Below are 15083 nucleotides of genomic sequence, written 5' to 3'. Positions count from 1 at the left end.
TGGATGACCATCCCTTAGGACATTTTAGTCTAACAAGGAGCGTAAGGGGACTGGCTGGTTGCTCCTAACTGAGCTGGACAAAGTAGAAAAAGAAAAAGATGAGCTCAGTGCTTCAAATTCCTAGCTGAAGCTTCACATTAATGACCTGAAAGCTTTCTTTTTGTATTTTCTCTGAAAGAAACCATTACGTCCTTAGCTACAGGGCTGAGATTTCTGAAAACCAAACCCAGAATCTTATCCTGCAAGTGGGTGAATTACAACACAAATGACTTCCCAACCTCAAGGAATGTCTGCTGTTACAGTGAGAGCATTGAGTGGGAAAGAATGGGAGCCTGAATAGTGGAATGGGGACGTATGGGAAGATCCCAGTAAGGTTGGGGCCATTGAACCCCTAAGGTCTGCTGTTTCTTACCAGCAGAAGTAGCCCTTCAACTCTTGTCTGAGAACATTAATCCTACTTTGTCTGAAACACCTGATATGGCCTCTCTAGAGTTGTTCCTTGCAAGGCATTACCGCTTCTCCTCAGGATTCCACCACCCTACTTTGCTTCTAGAACCCACAAGTAGACTCCTGTCCCAGCAGTTACCAAAGGGTAAAGTACAAAGTATAATCCATGAGGTGCATTACACGCCAAAAGAACTGCATAATTTTTCCAATCGGGGTCTATGTGGGAATGGATCTTAAGGTTGTAAGATAATTGTAGATAAATATAAAGTTGAATCAGGCCAAATTTATTGATATGGGTCCACTAAACAGATTCTGGATTTAGTATTTTAGTTCAAGGGATTTGAACGGGCTCTAACAGCTTGGTTAGTTGGTTGAAACATGGACTCAAAAATGGCCCACACTAAAGTCAGACTGCCACAACTGCTTTGGTAGGTATATTGTAGAGGAAGGGATCTGAAGGCTTAATGGGATTGGAATGTTAGGGTAGATTTATCATGTTAAGACCTACTCACCCACCCTGGGAAGACACCTTTCAGAATTTCACTTTAGAAATGAATTTGGGTGTGGGGCCCCAGCATCCTTGAGCACAGTGGTAGCTCTTTGTAGGTCAGAAAATACAGTGAGAACTGCTTCCATCAAACTGGGGTCCCTAAATGCAATGAGGTTAATGTGATCCCAGGATAGGAGGGGCCAAGTGGTGACAGTTGCCAAAGACAACATGGCCTGGTTATGGTAATAAACAGCAGAGTCAGAGTAACATTTACCTTAACTCACAGAGACCTAGGGTGTTGGTGTTGATTATGGCGTACCTAGAAAAGAAAAGGTGAGTGGTCTACTAAATTCTTGCTTGATCTGTGTAAATGGAAGAGTTCTAGATTGAGCAGAAGCCTACCTCTGCTACACTGCCAAAATTTATATTGTTAATCTTTTCCCCAAGGACTTGTTTCCCCTGAAGGACCTATGGCTATTTACTAGGGAGGCTGTACACTGGGGAAAGGGAAACAATCATCCTTTGGGGATTACTGGATACTGTCTTTGGTTGACACTAATTGTAGGAGGTCCAAAATGCTACTCTGGTCCACCAGCCAGAGCAGGGATCCATGAAGGTCAGGTGATTAATGGAGTTTTAGCTTAGATCTCTGTCTCAGTGAGTCCTGTGGGTCCCCAAATGTATGAATCCTATGATCATTTCCCCAGCTCTGGATTGCATAGCTGGAACAGACCTACTCAGTAACTGTCAGAGTCTTCACATTGGTTCCCTGACCTGTGGCGTGAGGAGTGTTCCAGTAAGAAAGACGCACATGGAAGCTACAGAACTGCCTCTACCTACAAAATGGAAAACCGGTGGTGGCTGCAATACGGACACTGGATTAAAGGGGCCAAGAGGATGTGTGGGGACCCCTCCTGGAAGGAAAAAAACATCTAAGTTAGAAATGCCAGTGGCTAGGAATAGAGTGGAAATGAGGAAATGAAATGGGCACAGAAAGCCCGTAGAATAATGAGTCTGATGTGTGTTATGAGTTGAATTGTGTTTCCCCAAATTTCATTTATTGAAACCCTAACCCCCAGTACCTCAGAACGTGGCCTTAATTGGAAATAGGGTTGTTGCAGATGTAATTAGTTAAATTAAGATGAGGTTATACTGGATTAGGTGAGCCTCTAGTCCAATATGACTTGTGTCATTATAAAAAGGAGAAAGTTGGGCACAGTGTTGTATACACGGGAAGAATGCCATGTGATGACCGCAGTTATGGTGCCATAAGCCAAGGAACACCAGAGATTGCCAGCAAAGCACCAGAAGCCAGGAGAGAGGCCTGGGACTGATTCTTCTCTGGTGCCTTCGGAGGGGGCATGGCCCTGCCCATACCTTGATCTCAGGCTTGTAGACTTTAGAACTATAGAACTATGAGACAAATTCCTATTGTTTAAGGAAAAAAAAAAGAAAAAAGAAAAGTAAACCAAAGAAAAACCACATTTCTGGATGGACTGCAGAGCTTAGTACCACCATCAAGGGCTTGAAGGATTCAGGGCTGGGAATTCCTATCCCATTCCTATTCAACTCTCATACTGGCCTGTGCAGAAAACAGATGGCTCTTGGAGAATAATAGTGAACTATCATATTTTTAATTAGGTGGTGACTCCAGTTGCAACTGCTGTTTCAGATGTGTGGTTTTTTGTTTTTTGTTTTTTTAATTATGTTTAAATCCAAGTTAGTTAACATATAGTGTAATAATGGTTTCAGGAGTAGAATTTAGTGATTCGTCCCTTACATATAACACCCAGTGCTCATCCCAACAAGTGCCCTCCTTAGTACCCATCACCCATTTAGCCCATCCCCCACCCAACTCCCCTCCAGCAACCCTCAGCTTGTTCTCTGTATTTAAGAGTCTCTTATGGTTTGCCTCCCTCTCTGTTTTTCAGATGTGCTTTCATTACTTGAGTACATTAATACATTTCCTGGTACCTAATATGCAGCACTTGATCTGGCAAATACTTTTCCTTGATACCTTGATAGTGACCACCAGAAGCAATTTGCATGGCCAGCAAGACACTTCCACTGTCCTACCTCCAAAGTATATCAACTCTCCAGCCCCATGTCATAAACCTTTCCCTTCCACAAGACACCACATTAGTCCACGAGAATGATGATATTACACTGATTGGACCTGGTAAGTAAGAAGTCGCAATGATTCTAGACGTTTTAGTAAGAGATGTGGGTGTCAGAGGGTGGGAAATAAATCTGACAGTGAAATTTCTGGAGGTCCATTGGTGGGCACAGCTGTTGGTTGGTCTCTCTCATTTGATTTTTGGCTGTATGAGAGCAGGAGTTATTTTGGGGGGATATTCCTGTTTTGTTCATGGCTATATCTTCAGTGCCTAGAATAGTAGATAGAATCCTAGCAGGAAATAGGTGGATTTAATAAAGGGATTATTTACAAAGTTGTGGACAAATGTAGGGAAACCACAAGAGTGGTATAACACAACAGGGTAAGTAACAATTGGACTGTTGCACTCCTAGGGCTGAAGAACTTTTGAGTAAAGAGTACAAAGAGGTTCAGTGCCCCTTGTCATCACTGAGTAGCGGCAACCCAATTTTTCCTTGGGAGTTTGGATGAATTACCCAAGTCAATATAGTGATCATTTCCTTTGCCTGTTTGTTCAGTAGCATAAGGAGTCCAAACTGGCCAGAGTTCAGCTCCAGGTATCCAATTTACCACGATAGTGTTTCCTGGTGGAAGCATTCCTTCCTCAGGCACCAGAGCTCCCAGATCCCTGGATTAGTACCATCTTGTGAACTTTCTCAGATTTGCTCTCCTGTCCTCTTTTACTTGGTTGGTGTCTCACCCACAGCAGGTGATTCCACTTTGAGACGGGAATGAAGCCCATTACTGCTAGGTATGGAATATGGCTTCCTGAATGGCTGCAAAGGGCCAGTTCATGGAACTCAGAAGTTCAGAGAATTAGCTCGATGGTGGATGGTCCTTTCTGAACAGACAGACAGACACACCTACACGTACACACACACAAAGCATTTTTTTGGTCTAATACAAATGTTCACAAAAGAGCAACCTGGGCAGTGGAGGCTCTTACACGACATTTTCTGTGGGTATTACTCAGCCTCTTTCTTCAGCAAGCCTTATTCTTGCTCAAATGGTTTATGAACAAAATGGTGGTGGGGGTGAAGGGTATGTACAGACTTAGTGACAGAGGCTTTCGCTCACCAAAATTCATCTGGCTACAGCCGCTGCTGAGTGCCCGCTCTCCAAAAGCAGAGACCAGCACTGAGCTCTGGATATGGTACCGTTTCCTGGGGGACCAGCCAGCCACCTGGTGGCCTATTGATTACATTAGACCACCTGTCATGGTTTGTTGTCATTGGAATAGGCATTTACTCTGGGTTTGGGCTCGCCTTTGCCACTCAAAATGCTTCTTGGAAAAACCACAATACGTGGGCTTACAGAACGCTGTATTAAATATCACAGCAGTCCACCCTGCGTTGTTTCTAAGGAACTCGTTTTATAGTGCATGAAGGGCAACAATGGAACTAATAGAGGCCTCTGTCCTCTCCTGGATCCAGAAGTAGTACATCCCCATGATCTTATTAGCTCAATGATGCCTTCAGGCAAATGTCTTTTCATATTTTGTTCAGCATTGCTAGTTTCCCTGCGTGATAAGATTGCTCCAAATCGTCTATTGCTCAATTACTGGGAAGTGGACTCCCCCTACTTTACATATCTGAAGACAGCTCTATCTTTGACCAAGGTAAATCCCAAACACGTTCAATTATGTTTTACTTTACCTAATTTTTAGGTTCCTCTGCCATGTGGTCATCATTCTAGGTCTGATAATATTTTTTCCCCCAGCACAGTCTTTTCTAGTTTTCTTGTAATACCAGAGGAGAAAAGACAACACTTTTTCTCTTGACCTTAAAGCATTCACTATTAAGAATGCTTATTAAGCTAAATTATTCACTTTATTTTATTTAAAATTTTAAAAATTTATTATTATTTTTAAGGTTTATTTTTGGGAGAGAGAGAGAGAAAGAGAGTGCATGAGCTGGGGAGGGACAGAGAGAGGGGGAGACAGAGGACGCAAAGTGGGCTCCTTGCTGACAGCAGAGAGCCCCATGCGGGGCTTGAACTCAGGAATTGTGAGATCATGACCTGAGCTGAAGTCGGCTGCTTAACTGACTGAGCCACCCAGGTGCCCCTATTTTTATTTTTTTGAGAGAGAGACAGAGAGAGGGAGCCAGCTGGGGAGGGACAGAGGGAGAGGGAGAGAGAGAATCCATAGTCTGTATGGAGCCCAACACAGGGCATGATCCCACAACTGTGAGATCATGACCCGAGCCAAAATTGAGTCAGTCACTTAACTGAGCCACCCAGGTGCCCCTAAGCTAAATTATTTAAATAAATTTATATTTGTTTAGATTAAATTAATTTGCACTGAATAATTTTAGACTATAATCATTGTGTATATATATATACTATATATATGTATATAGAATATATATAGTATATATACATATATATAGTATAGACACATATACATATAATATTATATATATTATATATACATATATAATATAATAAATAAATAAATAATATATTTTATTATATTTATACATATGATAAATATATAATACTATATATATATATATATATATATATATATATATATAGAAACAAAAAGTAGAGGCACCTGGAGGGCTCAGTTGGTTGAGTGTCTGACTCTTGATTTTATCTCAGGTCATGATCCCAGGGTCACGGGATTGAACCACATATAGGACTGTGCGCAGAGCATGGAGCTTGCTTAAGATTCTCTCTCTCTCTCTCTCTCTCTCTCTCTCTCTCTCTCTCTCCCTCTGCCCTTCCCCTGTTCTCTCTCTCTTAAAAAAAAAAAAGAAATAAAAGTAATACAAATTCTTTGTAAAACATTCAGTTTAGAAGGATATAAAGAGAAAAGGAAAAGAAGTCTGCATCTGCCCTTCCTCCCCTCCGGTCCTGTCAATGTGGCCTCTCTACTCAGAAGTAAGCTGGGTTCTGTTATTGTTCTAGAAATAATACATGACACCAACAATTTTCCCCCTTAAATAATAGATCTATTTTCTTTTAACAGCTGCATGGTATTCCATCATATGGATATAGCATAATTTAATCTGTTCATTCCTTTATTTTTATTTTTATTTTTTTTCATGTTTCTTTATTTTTGAAGGAGAGATAGAGCATGAGCAGGGGTGGGGAGCAGAGAGAGCGGGAGACACAGAATCTGAGCAGTCTCCAGGCTCTGAGCTGTCACCACAGAGCCCAATGTGGGACTTTAACCCACGGACTGGGAGATCATGACCTGAGCTGAAGTCGGATGCCCAGCCGACTGAGCCACCCAGATGCCTCTGTCCATTCCTTTATTTTTAAATGTTTACCATGTCTTAAAATTTTTTTCTATTTTCAACAAAGCAATAATGAACATACAGAGATATCTTTAGCAAAATGTTTAACTGTCACTCTGTAAAGAGAGGGTGGACCCCCACTCAAACAACAGAATCACTTGTTATTGTAGTTTAGATCATATATATATTATATATATACATAACATAATATATATATAATATATATATATATATTTACACATACATACATACATATGTATATGTTTAGATTTGTAAGACATGTTTCTAGAGTGTTACTATCCATGCTTAAATGCGGGCTCCAGACTGAACTTAGGAATTGGGTATAAGAGGAGCTCCTATTTATTTTTTTTTTAATTTTTTTTTTAACATTTATTTATTTTTGAGACAGGGAGAGACAGCATGAACGGGGCAGGGTCAGAAAGAGAGGGAGACACAGAATCTGAAACAGGCTCCAGGCTCTGAGCTGTCAGCACAGAGCCTGATGTGGGGCTCGAACTCACGGACCGCGAGATCATGACCTGAGCCAAAGTCAGATGCTTAACCGACTGAGCCACCCAGGCGCCCGAGGAGCTGCTATTTAAACATGGCTTTCCGTCTTTCTGCATGGGTGGATAAAGTGAGTCACTCTGAAGCAGATCTTCTTTGTTCTAGGATTCTCTTCGTGGCTTCTTAAGTAGATAAATATAGGGTAAGTAGGCAGGCCATTGCTCTTGAGGAAGCAGATAATAGGACTTCAAAAAGTGGCTTGATGAAGGCTACTTCCTTTAATATTTCTTAATATGTAGAGACCAAAGGTTGCTTAAGAGGAACTAATTTTCGGGGCGCCTGGGTGGCGCAGTCGGTTAAGCGTCCGACTTCAGCCAGGTCACGATCTCGCGGTCCGTGAGTTCGAGCCCCGCGTCAGGCTCTGGGCTGATGGCTCGGAGCCTGGAGCCTGTTTCCGATTCTGTGTCTCCCTCTCTCTGCCCCTCCCCCGTCCATGCTCTGTCTCTCTCTGTCCCAAAAATAAATAAAAAACGTTGGGAAAAAAAAAATTAAAAAAAAAAAAAAAGAGGAACTAATTTTCTTGGAGACCAAGGTGACGATTGAAAAATAATGTAGCAATATTTTTGCCCCTCTCTTTTGGAATTCCTCACAAATTGTACCTCCTAGATGATTAGAGATAGGTCTTATTACCGAGGTAGAGAAGAATGAATTTAGACTGGGGATTCTGGCTTACTATGAAATTCTAGATGGTCTTGGGGGAAATCTGGTTCTGAATTAACTTAGTGGCTATATCTGGAGCTAGAATTGCCCAGATCTTACAACAGGACACAATGAGTGTACTTTGGAATGAATGACTAAAGGTGTGGGTCTAAACCAGAGAGCTGTAAACTGGGAAGTCTAGGAGTAGTGCACCACTTTGGCCTCCACAGGAATAGGGACTGAAAAGGATACGTCAGACTGGACGGTTTTCAGAATGTGGCAATAACAGTAGCTGATAATCTGGGCAGCTGGTGTATGGATCAGATTCTCCAGATTGCTCTCCAGAAGCATTTAAGAAATACGTTCAGCCACTCTGGACAATGTCCTTGGGATTCTTGAATAAGTGGGGTTGGAGGGAAGAAACGAGGTCTCTTAAAAGGTATTATGCCTCCAGCTAATCTAAAATATCAGAGGGGCACCTGGCTGACTCAGTCGGTAGAGCATGTGACTCTTGATCTCGGGGTCGTGAGTTTGAACTCCACTATGGGCATTGAGATTACTTTAAAAAATCTAAAATATTGAGTTTCTGGCCCAGCTGAATTAGGAAAAAATAAGAGATGCGACCATATCTGTTCCTCAAGTGGATTAAATAAATCATGCACAAAGTTCAGGGGGTATATTACTTCCTTGATGTGAATGCACATTTTATTATTGTAGCCTTTTTGGTAGCTACATCTCTCTGCTACTTCATATTCAGCTTATGGAAAGGATAAGAAAAAATGCCATTCTGTTTCACATGAACTGCAGGCAAGAGATTTGCCATGATTCTGCACTTACGCAATTGACTTAAAAAAACAAAACCCAAAAACTAAATTCAGGAATTTCTAGTTAGATTCATTAAACTTCATAATCTTTTTTTTTAAAATGGAAGACAAGACAACATTTGTGTCGTGGATGTCACTACAAATACTACTAATTTGTATACTTACACTCACTAGTCCTGGTACTTTAACCAATCAAAGGGTTTCAGGATTCTTGCTTTCTGGAAAATTATGGAGAGCTTTGCAAAGCAATACCAGATTTTATCTTCCCTAAGACAGAGTTGCTCAAGGTGTCTCCTAATCAAAAAAGTTGTTATAAAGTAGCCTGTCATGGCAACAAAGAGATCCCATAATTTCAAAATGTGTATTTCTCATCGACATTGGTTGCCACTTTCTGGCTTTTTCTAAAATTCATTTTTTTCTTTCATCACTAGAGGGCAATAATGCTCCATTAATCAAAGTATAGTGGGCAGTGAAATCTTTTTTAGTTTGTTTCTCTTACTTGTAATATTTAGCGGGTTGTTTATGCTGTTATAGACCTATTAGATAATTTATTTCCTCCCAGACTGTTACCAGAATATAAGGGTTGCTTATATTAGAGCTGTTTTTCATACATCTCTCTGACGTACTGTTAGAACCAATGCGGTCTGCTGTCATTTGGTCTCACATTTTCACTTATATAGGACTTAACTCTTTTCTCTGTGTAAAAATATATCCCGATTCTGATGATTTTTCATCTTTTCCACTATTGCCACGCAGGTTTAAGCTACCATTCTTTGCCACCTCAATGAGGCCTATGCTAACTACTTGTATCAGTCAGGCTAGGCTGTTCTGCTGTGACAAACAACCCCAGAATCTTACTTGCTTAATCAACACATAGCTAACACTAAGCGTCTTATGCAGGTTGGGAGGGCTTCTGCTCGTTACAGTTACTCAGGGATTCTGGCTGATAAGCTTCCACTTGGCATGTTCTGCAAATGCAGCATATGGAAGGGCGCGTGGGGACTCACACACTGTTCTTAGAGCTTCCGTTTAGAAATGCCACGTGCCATTTTTGCTCTTCATTGGCCAAAGTGAATCACGTGGCTACACTTAATGTTAATATGGTAGGAAAGTACAATCCTAGCATAGGCTGGAAATGAAAGACCAAGTATATTTGGTGATCAGTAATAATAAAGCCAAACTGCTCTCTTTAAAATTTGCACATCCTGGAGTGCCTTGGGTGGCTCAGTGGGTTTGACTCCAGCTCAGGTCATGATATCAGTTTGTGGGTTCAAGCCCCACCTTGGGCTCTGCACTGACAGCTCAGATTCTGTGTCTTCCTCTTTCTCTCTTCCCCTCCCCTGCTTGTGCTCCCCCTCAAATATAAATAAACATTAAAAAAAAAATAAAATTTCTGCTGGTGCAGCCACTCTGGAAAACAGTATGGAGATTCCTCAAAAAACTAAAAATAGAACTACCCTACGACCCAGAAATTGCACTACTAGGCATTTATCCACAGGATACGGATGTGCTGTTTCGAAGGTACACACGCACCCCCCATGTTTATAGCAGCACTATCAACAATAGCCAAAGTATGGAAAGAGCCCAAATGTCCATCGATGGATGAATGGATAAAGAAGATGTGGTATACATATACAATGGAGTATTACTCGGCTATCAAAACGAATGAAATCTTGCCATTTGCAACTACGTGGATGGAACTGGAGGGTATTATGCTAAGTGAAATGAGTCAGAGAAAGACAAATATCATATGACTTCACTCATATGAAGACTTTAAGAGACAAAACAGATGAACATAAGGGAAGGGAAACAAAAATAATATAAAAACAGGGAGGGGGACAAAACATAAGACACTCATAAATATGGAGAACAAACTGAGGGTTACTGGAGGGATTGTGGGAGGGGGATGGGCTAAATGGGTAAGGGGCATTAAGGAATCTACTCCTGAAATCACTGTTGCTCTATATGCTAACTAATTTGGATGTAAGTTAAAAAAAATTAAATAAATAAAACAAGTTAATAAAAAAATAAAATTTCTACATCCCTATTTTTGGTCTAGGATTTTGCATCTTCCTTACCTTGTTCCATGTTTCCTAATGGCATGTATCATTTTCTAACTTATTAGAAAATTTTCCTTCTTAGCTAAGTAGAAGTTATGCATTCAATTTCTATTACCTTTAACTTTCTTTCTTTTTTTTTTTTTAATTTTTTTTTCAACGTTTTTTATTTATTTTTGGGACAGAGAGAGACATAGCATGAACGGGGGAGGGGGCAGAGAGAGAGGGAGACACAGAATCGGAAACAGGCTCCAGGCTCCGAGCCATCAGCCCAGAGCCTGACGCGGGGCTCGAACTCACGGACCGCGTGATCGTGACCTGGCTGAAGTCGGACGCTTAACCGACTGCGCCACCCAGGCGCCCCTATTACCTTTAACTTTCATCTTGATTTCAGAAAGTCTGAAATTGGGGCACCTGGCTGCCTCAATCAGAAGAGCATATGACTTTTGATCTTGGGGTCGTATTTGTTTGTTTGTTTATTTATTTATTTATTTAAATTTACATCCAAATTATTGGCAACTGTAAATGGGATCGATTCCTTGATTTCTCTTTCTGTCACTTCATTGTTGGTGTATAGAAATGCAACCGATTTCTGTGCGTTGATTTTATACCCTGAAAAGTTGCTGAATTCATGAATCATTTCCAGCAGTTTTTTTGTGGAATCTTTTAGGTTTTCCATATAAAGTATCTTGTCATCTGCGAAGAGTGAAAGTGTGACCTCCTCCTGGCCAATTTGGATGCCTTTTATTTCTTTGTGTTGTCTGATTGCAGAGGCTAAGACTTCCAATACTGTTGAATAACAGTGGTGAGAGTGGACATCCCTGTCTCGTTCCTGACCTTAGGGGGAAAGCTCTCAGTTTTTCCCCATTGAAGATGATATTAGTGTGGGGTCGTTCATATATGGCTTTTATGATCTTGAGGTATGCTCCTTCTATCCCTACTTTCTTGAGGGTTTTTATCAAGAAAGGATGCTGTATTTTGTCAAATGCTTTCTCTGCATCTATTGAGAGGATCGTATCATTCTTGTCCTTTCTTTTAGTTGTTGTCCTTTAGTTATTTTGCAGATATTGAACCAGCCCTGCATCCCAGGTATAAATCCCGCTTGGTCGTGGTGAATAATTTTTTTAATGTATTGTTGGATCTGGTTGGCTAATATGTTGTTGAGGATTTTTGCACCCATGTTCATCAGGGAAATTGGTCTATAGTTCTCCTTTTTAGTGGGGTTTCTGTCTGGTTTTGGGATCAAGGTAATGCTGGCTTCATAGAAAGAGTTTGGAAGTTTTCCTTCCGTTTCTATTTTTTGGAACAGTTTCAAGAGAATAAGTGTTAACTCTTTCTTAAATGTTTGGTAGAATTCCCCTGGAAAGCCATCTGTCCCTGGACTCTTGTTTTTTGGCAGATTTTTGATTACTAATTCGATTTCCTTACTGGTGATCAGTCTGTTCAAATTTTGTTTCTTCCTGCTTCAGTTTTGGTAGTGTATATGTTTCTCAGAATTTGTCCATTTCTTCCAGATTGCCCATTTTATTGGCATATAATTGCTCATAATATTCTCTTAGTATTGTTTTTATTTCTGCTGTGTTGGTTGTGATCTCTCCTCTTTCATTCTTGATTTTATTTCTTTGGGTCCTTTCCTTTTTCTTTTTGATTAAACTGGCTAGTGGTTTATCAATTTTGTTAATTCTTCCAAAGAACCAGCTTCTGGTTTCATTGATCTGTTCTACTGTTTTTTTTTGTTTCAATAGCATTAATTTCTGCTCTAATCCTTATCATTTCCTGTCTTCTGCTGGTTTTGGGTTTTATTTGCTGTTCTTTTTCTGGCTCCTTAAGGCGTAAGGTTAGGTTGTGTATCTGAGATCTTTCTTCCTTCTTTAGGAAGGCCTGGATTGCTATATACTTTCCTCTTATGACTGCCTTTGCTGTGTCCCAGAGGTTTTGTGTTGTGGTGTTATCATTTTCATTGACTTTCATATACTTTTTATTTTCCTCTTTAATTGCTTGGTTAGCCCATTCATTCTTCAGTAGGATGTGCTTCAGTCTCCAAGTATTTGTTACCTTTCCAAATTTTTTCTTGTGGTTGATTTCGAGTTTCATAGCGTTGTGGTCTGAAAATATGCACGGTATGATCTCAATCTTTTTGTACTTGCTGAGGGCTGATTTGTTTCCCAGTATATGGTCTATTCTGGAGAATGTTCCTTGTGCATTGGAGAAGAATGTATATTCTGCCGCTTTAGGATGAAGTGTTCTGAATATATCTGTGAAGTCCATCTGGTCCAGTGTGTCATTCAAAGCCATTGTTTCCTTGTTGATTTTTTGATTAGATGATCTGTCCATTGATGTGAATGGGGTGTTGAAGTCTCCTACTATTATGGTATTACAATCAATGAGTTTCTTTATGTTTGTGATTAATTGATTTATATATTTGGGTGCTCCCACACTTGGCGCATAAATGTTTACAATTGTTAGGTCTTCTTGGTGGATAGACCCTTGATTATGATATAATGCCCTTCTGCATCTCTTGATAGTCTTTATTTTAAAGTCTAGATTGTGTGATGTAAGTATGAGAAAGCTACTCCAGCTTTCCTCTGTTGACCATTAGCATGATACATGGTTCTCCATCCCCTTATTTCCAATCTGAAGGTGTCTTTAGGTCTAAAGTGGGTCTCTTGTAAACAGCATATAGATGCATCTTGTTTTCTTATCCATTCTTTTACCCCATGTCTTTTGATTGTAGCATTGAGTCCATTGACGTTTAGAGTGAGTACTGAAAGATATGAATTTATTGCCATTATGATGCTTGTAGAGTTGGAGTTCTGGTGGTGTTCTCTGGTCCTTTCTAATCTTTGTTGTTTTTGGTATATATATTTTCATCTTTTCTCCCCTCAGAGAGTCCCCTTTAAAATTTCTTGCAGGGCTGGTTTAGTGGTCACATACTCCTTTAATTTTTGTTTGTCTGGGAAACTTTTTATCTCTCCTATTTTGAATGACAGGCCTGCTGGATAAAGAATTCTTGGCTGCATATTTTTCTGATTCAGCACATTGAATATATCCTGCCACTCCTTTCTGGCCTGCCAAGTTTCTGTGGATAGGTCTGCTGCAAACCTGATCTATCTTCCCTTGTAGGTTAAGGACTTTTTTTCCCTTGCTGCTTTCATGATTCTCTCCTTGACTAAGTATTTTGTGAATTTGACTATGATATGCCTTGTTGATGGTCAGTTTTTGTTGAATCTAATGGGGGGTCCTCTGTACTTCCTGGATTTTGATGTCTGTGTCTTTCCCCAGGTTAGGAAAGTTTTCTGCTATGATTTGCTCACATAACCCTTCTACCCCTACTTCTCTCTCTTCCTCTTCTGGGACCTCGATGATTCTGATGTTGTTCCTTTTTAGAGTCACTGATTTCTCTTAGTCTTAAATCGTGCTCTTTTGCCTTAATCTTCCTCTTTTTTTCTGCTTCATTATTCTCTATAAGTTTGTCCTCTATTTCACTGATTCTCTGTTCTGCCTCATCCATCCTTGCTGCCGCAGCATCTATCCGTGATTGCAGCTCAGTCATAGCATTTTTTATTTCATTCTGGCTATTTTTTACTTCTTTTATCTCTGCAGAAAGGGATTCTATTTTTGACTCCAGCTAGTATTCTTATTATCATTATTTTAAATTCTAGTTCAGACACCTAGCTTGTATCTGTTGGTTAAATCCCTGGCTGTCGTTTCTTCGTGGTCTTTCTTTTGGGGTGAATTCCTTTGTTTTGTCATTTTGAATGGAGAAAAGGAATTAATGAGTAGAAAAATTCAAATTAATATTTTTAACATTTATTTATTATTGAGAGACAGAGAGACACAGAGTGTGAGCAGGGCAGGGGGCAGAGAGAGAGGGAGACACAGAATCCGAAGCAGGCTCCAGGCTCTGAGTGGTTAGCACAGAACCCAATGCGGGGCTCGAACTCACAAACTGTGAGATCATGACCTGAGCTGAAGTCTGTCGCCTAACCAACTGAGCCACCCAGGTGCCCCGAAAAATTGAAATTAAAAAAAAAATTAAAATTAAAAAATATTAAAAGGGGCGCCTGGGTGGCTCAGTCGGTTAGGCGTCCGACTTCAGCCAGGTCACGATCTCGCGGTCCGTGAGTTCGAGCCCTGCGTCAGGCTCTGGGCTGACGGCTCAGAGCCTGGAGCCTGCTTCCGATTCTGTCTCCCTCTTTCTCTGCCCCTCCCCGTTCATGCTCTGTCTCTCTCTGTCTCAAAAATAAATAAAAACGTTAAAAAAAATTTTTAAAAATATTAAAATTAAGAATTAAAAGCACACCCACACACAAAAATTGAATAGATGATGCTAGATTCTAGGTATGTTTTGGTCTGGGTGTTGAAAGTGGTTTGACAGATTAGAGAAAAAAAAGGGGGGAGAGAAGAAAAAAAATTGTTCGAGAAGTTGAAAAAATGAATACACTGAAGTAGAGTAAAATGAGATGGTGGGTAAAATAGAATTTGAAAAAATATACACAAAAGTAAAGAATATAGTAGAGAAAAATTAAAGACAAATATTTTTAATAAAAATTAAAAATAAATATGATTTTTCTTTTTCTGTATTTAAGGAAAAAGAAATGAAAAAGAGAAAAAATTAAAAAAAGAAATCGTTTAAAAATTTGAAAAAGTAAATACACT

Source organism: Neofelis nebulosa, chromosome 3 (genome assembly GCF_028018385.1).
Source record: "Neofelis nebulosa isolate mNeoNeb1 chromosome 3, mNeoNeb1.pri, whole genome shotgun sequence".
NCBI classification, from domain to species: domain Eukaryota; kingdom Metazoa; phylum Chordata; class Mammalia; order Carnivora; family Felidae; genus Neofelis; species Neofelis nebulosa.
Note: the sequence above shows the minus strand (reverse complement) of the source record.